The sequence below is a fragment of the Mercenaria mercenaria genome, chromosome 1 (assembly GCF_021730395.1).
Source record: "Mercenaria mercenaria strain notata chromosome 1, MADL_Memer_1, whole genome shotgun sequence".
In the NCBI taxonomy this organism is placed as follows: Eukaryota; Metazoa; Mollusca; class Bivalvia; order Venerida; family Veneridae; genus Mercenaria; species Mercenaria mercenaria.
Genome location: NC_069361.1, coordinates 48,612,853 through 48,619,736, shown reverse-complemented (window position 1 = coordinate 48,619,736; position 6,884 = coordinate 48,612,853). Strand labels below are relative to the sequence as shown.

The following is a 6,884-nucleotide window of genomic DNA, read 5'->3' as shown; positions in this document are numbered from 1 at the left end:
CTTCGAGCAATGTCATTTTATGACACTCGCCTATTTGACTGTTATTAAGTATATTTTTCTTCGCGCATTTATTTACAATTTAGCAATTTTCTGGGTCTTTTCTGCCACTTTAACAAACAGTTCATAGTTTTAATCAGAGTTAGGACACTAATTCAACAAGATTTTTTTGTTAAACCAACGGTATCAAGAATATATGATGAAACTTTCATTGTGTGAAATTTTACACACACACCACTTTATGTGCTTTTAATAGTTAAAATCAGAAAATAAAAGTTACTTTTTGCAAGACAGTTCTTGAAATATAACAACCCGTTTTCGCTACAGAGGGAAGTTTTGTTGTTTTAATTTAACAATCACAAGTGCCGAGCTCAATTTTATTATTATTTAAGATCATTTTGAATCATGGAGTATATAATATGGTTTTGTTTATATGCCATAAGGGTGTGCGGGGCTTTGCACTTTTCATTACTTCAGTAAAACCGAGTTCACTATTACTGTTGCATGGTTGTATTCTTTCCTCCACAAAATATCTTTTTACTGTAATTCTTGCACAAAACTACCTTTTTACACTTGGTCAGGGATACTAATTTGTGTATTAACAAGATTTTCATTTTCGAAATGCTGTGCGAGGGCCGAATATTAATTCTTGCGCCGCAGATAAATCTTCTGCCTGTTTACTCTCTTACAATTTTGGGCGTTAGAAAAAAAATCGTTAGTAACCCTAAATATATTGAATCCCATGTAGTATTTGTGATTGCGAACATGCGTAATGAAATATTCTAACACGACCCGATTCATTTTCCTGTTAAACAAAGAAGGCTGAAAGTTGTATGTTCTTATACAACAATATTTTTTTGATGTCATTATTATTGCGTCATACCATCAAACGGCAAAGCGGCGCGCTGGAAAAGAAACTTACAGAAATCCGGCAAATATTTGATGAATGTCGTCAAGGATGTACTAGATATACTAGGAAACCTTGGTTACATGTTAGAATCGAAATTGTATATCTTACTTATTTGCTCTTGAATAAAATCATTGTTTGTCGTTCATCTGCGCCCTAGTGATATAATTCCCTCGCATCTGAACTCAAGACAATGATTTTATTCAACGACAAATCACAAAATGAGATATATAACTTTTTAAACTATAATTATCATTCTTGAAAATGTGTTCGCGTTACCCGAAATTTTAAGCGATATGCCGAAATATGGTTAATGTCATGTTTAATAACGAGAAATAAAAACAATCGATACATGATATTGGTAGTGTTGTTGATTTGTGCGCTCCGGTTCTGGATATCTAAAACATGTTGACAGTTTCCAAGAACAACAGAATGATGATTAGAATTTGAAGCGGAATTGTAAAATCATTTTAAATGAATATTGCCCAAGAATATATCACGATGTTTCATTTTTATTTTGGTCTCTAACACGATCCGCAGCGATTGCTACATAAATAAACAGAATACAGCTTATACATGCATCTTTGATAAATTTCTTTGTTTCATTTCACCTAACATACTATATATACTTTTTCAGTGCTAAATAATAGTACTCCAAATTAAGTAAAAATTCATAAAATTTTCTGAGACAGACAAAACCTGACATTTGATTAAAAGTTAGAAGAGGAAATGTTTGCCGGTCTAGACAGTACTGAAAAGTTGCCAGTTCAGCAAAAGTATCACCTATTAACACAACGACACATTAAAATGACATCACGCGTGGGAAATGTTATCTTAACGGAAAGTAAAAACGAGTATGTAGTGAGGCGAATATATCAGTTGCCAAAACTTTGGTTCCATCTGAAATGTTAGGGCTAATACGTTCCTAAAAGTAAGTATTATTTCGAACAAGTATGTATCCTAAGGACACATAAACACAAAAGAAACTGAACGTGGTTGGGATGTAACAAAATTCCTGAGCTGACAAAATGTTTCGTATAAAACTTGAAGAATTGAGTGTATAAAGCCAATTTCACATGTTTCCAGATCGGCCATATTTGTACTTGTGGCAATGATATCGCATGTACATATTAAAGGCTTGGTCAAGCCGTGTTCACATGACAGAAATATCCACTGGACAATTAAAGGTCCATCACTAAAACCCGAACGAGTATTATATGAAAACCAGAGTTTGTAGCTGAGACTTCCTATTTACTGAAAATATGGCCCACTGCATCGGATTTGACCAAATAGTCATGAATATGTTCAAGAATAACTAACAAATAAACAAAAAATGTTGCCTATGTCAAACCGAAAGTATGTTTTCCGACTGCTTACGAACCCGTCGAGCATCTTCGGACTTTTTCGGAAGAATCCTCCGAAACGAGGCTATAATTTATAAATAGATGCAAAATATATTATATGCCCAAACGATAACGTGATTTTTACAAACTTAGCACATGGAATTCAACAATTTTGTAACTCACAAAACCTTCATGAAAAACATTCTTATAATACAGGTAATAAACAGCTATACTACAAGTTTGCGGGAGGACAATTCAGGCCCTTCCCGAATAAAAGTGTTTTTACAACTTCGTCTGCAAACTTTTTCAGTTAATCTCTTTTCAGTATAGTTTTAAGAGTACAAATGAATAACTGTCTTACACTGCCGAAACATGATGTGATTGAAATTTACCTAAATACACCGATTTATGTACATATGGCTACATTAATTTAATAAGATTTTAGACATTAAACACATTGTCTTGGCCTAATATATGTCACTGTCAATTTTAAACATAAATTGTGTACATTTCGTATTTTTCGTGCAAGTCGTGTATAATTACCATCATGGAAATACAGTTATTTTGTCGCGCGTCTTTAAACGGATATTCGTTTGAAACAATTTTAAAATCACGTGATCCCGAAGAATTTCCGACCGATTACGGAAAAACGATAAACACGAAAGTAGGACAAAATGCCCCCCCCCCCCCATGTCAGTCTAAGAAAATACAGAAACAATCATTTGTTTCTCTGTTCTTGTGTTGATTTCAAGGGAATATTGCACGGCTATCATAATGTTTAGTACTATATTACAAAATGTGTAGTCTTTTTTTAAGATTTATGTCTATTCATTTGTCTTTATTTTGCACCTTTAATGTTAATTCTACGGAAGTGTCAAAATCGTAATTACGCATAAATACGTTGTGAACAGGGTATAGAACAATACAAGCTATATATATTGTGATTTAGAAAACTGTTAAAAAGTAAGGTTTTCTTCCAAAGTAACGGAGATTACGGAGTTACGGAGTATTCGTCACGTAACTATGACTATTATTGCTTTTGTTATTATTATGCTAAAAGTTTTGATCCTTGTTTAAAGTATTTGCAATGCAGCTGGTCCACATACAAGTTTCCGTGCATACAAGATTCAAGATGATGTGGGATTTTCCCGAAACCTTCCGAATATCTCAGTTGTAAACATGCAAGAAATATTAAGTGCATTTTGGTAACAAAATGAACACCAGTTAAAACAATTATTCGTTCATCTAAATCTTTGAAATGATAAATAAAGAATGAAAAGTGTCAATGTATTTTTCATAATTTCTTAGGTTGAATTACTTGAAGAAAAATGTTGCGTCCTTTTACAATATACTATTCAATTATTATGATACGCATAATAAAATGGTTTGAAAAATCAGTACTTTCAACATCACTCAGGAACTTATAAAGTTAGGGTCATAAAGGGGATAATCATAAACAAAGGGTTCAGTAATATATTCTACAACGTTAATCAATATTCAAAGCTTTGGTAAATATATAAGAAAACAACAATCAATAGGATTTACAAGAAAAAGACATGTTCTTTACAAAAATATGGCACTCGTCCTATAAAGAAAGGCAATATGAGCCTTTAACCTTTGTTTACCAATAACAATTAAAAGTTCTTTTGGAGATTAATGTATTAATACCAAACCATTAAAGGTGGCTAAAAGAAGACTGTTAGTTAAATCGCGTTGGCGTCCGGGCTTATGTAGCACAGTCATGTGTGGTTTTGGCACGCGAGGCGCATGAGGAAAAAAGACGGAGCTGGCAATGCACCATAACAACACATTGAGCAACAGAATATTAAATTTCGTAATGACGTGTTTGTGCACGCGCTAAAACTATCTGAAATGCTTTGTTGTGTTGAGTTTTGCTCGTGTCACAACGACATAGAACGAAATTTACTGTAATGTTGTAATGCATTTTATGACGATTTGGTGCGCGCTTACGCGCCAATGCGGAGATGTTGTAGATGGCTGCACACCAAAACGAAGCAAAATACTTAGTTCTGTTACTTGAGATGTTTCGTTGTAGTGCACTGATAGGTTCATTTCTTTGTACGCAATTACGACGTAACGAAACTTCCAACACTTCGTAATGGTGAGATGGCGTTCACGCCAGTGTTGCACTATAAACAATACAACAATGCGACAAAACGAAATGTCCTAAATAAACCACCTTATGTTATATATGCGTATATATGAAACATTTCAAAATGTTTATCACAGGCGTCCTTTGCTCTTTTCAAACATCCCTATCAGTTGTCTCTCTGTATTTAGAATATGGCGTAACAAAGCCGAATATCACCGGTTACACGTAGTGTGTCGATACGATGGGAGGCAAGTCTATGCATGAATTCGATTACATGTTGATTGTTTACTGCTACCTACAAAGACAAGATAATGCCAGCGTGCACAAAGCTTATATGACTATCGATATCTCTTTTCCACTTTTCATATTAGATCTGATTTAATTAGAATTAACAACGATGGAGAGGTTTTTTGTTTAACTCTGAAATTAAAGCATGTTGGTGAAGAACAAAACTTTAGTTAATACCTACCTTAAAGCAGGATGTTTCTATAAGAAACGTCATGTCGAAGAATTTGTCTGCTCGAAAATAAAAAGTTCCATTCATTGCCCTTTCCTCTTGGCCCCAACTATTGTTTTGTCTGATGTTCCTAACTATTACACTGCGATCATTACCAAAACAGAATCTAATGTCAAATACAAAGCCACGTCTTGTCCACTCTCAAAATTCTGTAAAAGAAATGCAACCATAAATTACATTTGTAACATTATTCATCAATGTCCCAAATCGTAAAACTATGGCTTAAATACAAGAAACCTAAATTTGCACAGACAAAAACTTGAAGAAACTGAAATAAATGGCTCTCTTAATACAAGTGATAAAATACACTGTGTTTAAAATCATTTGTCCTCCACCTCTGATTCACGTGTTACTTGCATAGAACAGGTTTGTACTGATACAGAATCCAGGAACAATGATTAGGTCAACTGTTCACCCGTTACATAACTGAAATACTGTTGAAAAACGGCGTTATTAAACCCAAAACAAACAAACTTAATACAAGTGGTATCTTTATAGATGTGTTCTATCAAATATGTTTGACTACATAGCAAGTTTTCAGATAAAAACAAGTATATTTACATTTTTACTGAAAGGTTTCTATGACAATATGGAACGGGTATGTGTCCACGAGCGTTGATGAAATCAGCCCAGATTGAGATATTGCATTAAGAATTTATAATGTAAATTGAATAACATCACTGAGCATAGCTTTTACTGATTCGAATTCTCGGAAGATATTCCGCTGATGTAAACAATTTTTCCTGGTTTAACATCCTCTAAAATATTGACTCCCCTTATAAAAAACTGACTCCCTTTGAAAATTCTATAGAATAACGACCCCCCGGTCATTATTTTATAGAAAAACTGACCCCTCCAAGTAAAATACTGACTCCCTAAAGATGATTCCTTTCGAATCTCATAGAATAACGACCCCGGTTATTATTCTATAGAAAAAATGACTCCTTCCATGTAAAATACTCACTGCCGAAATTACTACATTCGAACTCTCATACAATATCGATTTCCGGACATTATTCTATTTAAAAAAGTTACTCTTTCCGTGTAAAACACCGGCTCCTAAAAAGACTTTCGACGATAATATCTATTAAAAAGAGATCCCCACCAAACCTAACGGACAATTTTACTAGATCTACAACTCTAATACCCTCCATTGCCAATAGTTAACATTTTGATTGTACTACTACTACTGGTGCCGCTACTTCTATTGCTATTACTACACGTACTTCTTCTTCTTCTACTACTACTACTACTACTACTACTTCTACTACTACTACTACTACTGCTACTACTGATACTACTATACCTGCTTCCACTAATACGTCTTGTACATCTACCTCTTCTTCTCCTGCTGCTGTTGTTGCTGTCACTTATTCCTCTGCTGCTGCTGCTGCTGATGCTGCTGCTACTGCAACTGCCACTACCACTGCCACTACTACTACTACTACTACTTTCTATTGTTGCCGCTACCGTACTTTACTGCCACTGCTAAGTATTGCAACTTCTATTAATACTAAGTTCTATGCTAGCAGTTTCTTGTGCAGTTTTCTTCTGAAGAATTACTTCATACCGAAGTTTGCAGGGATTATTGACTGGTGTGTTTTGTGAACATATTGTGAATTGTTATTTTCCTGAAAAAAATGTATACACCAAGATACAGCGTCTAGAAATAGAATCCCTTTTCCCGTTGCGGAATGCTCTGATTTCTGTGTCAAGTGATGGTATCTGGGGCTAATGGTCAAGCGGAAGGACGGACGGACGGACGGACAAGGGCAAATATATATGCCCCCCTCCCCCGAGTGGGGGCATAAAATGCAGCAATTAGGCCTTAGATACATGAGTTATCACTAAATTTGACCAAATGACCGGGGGTCGTTTTTTTTATGGGAGTCAATATTCTTCGTGAGGTTCAGTTTACTTCACGTGGGGGAGTCATAGTACTATGATCTGGAGGTCATAATACTATGACCGGGGGTCACTTTTTCTATAGAATAATGACCGGGGGGT

At 34.8% G+C, this 6,884-nt stretch overlaps 1 long non-coding RNA gene across 1 annotated transcript; it reads right to left on the bottom strand.

Moving 5' to 3' along the window:
• Positions 1-3,309: 3,309 nt before the first annotated feature.
• LOC123539201 (uncharacterized) lies at positions 3,310-5,804 on the bottom strand. The gene is made up of 3 exons (XR_006683938.2): positions 5,439-5,804; positions 4,830-5,026; positions 3,310-4,655 (listed from the first exon to the last, which is right to left on the bottom strand). It is a non-coding gene; the product is annotated as an uncharacterized LOC123539201 (long non-coding RNA).
• Positions 5,805-6,884: the final 1,080 nt, after the last annotated feature.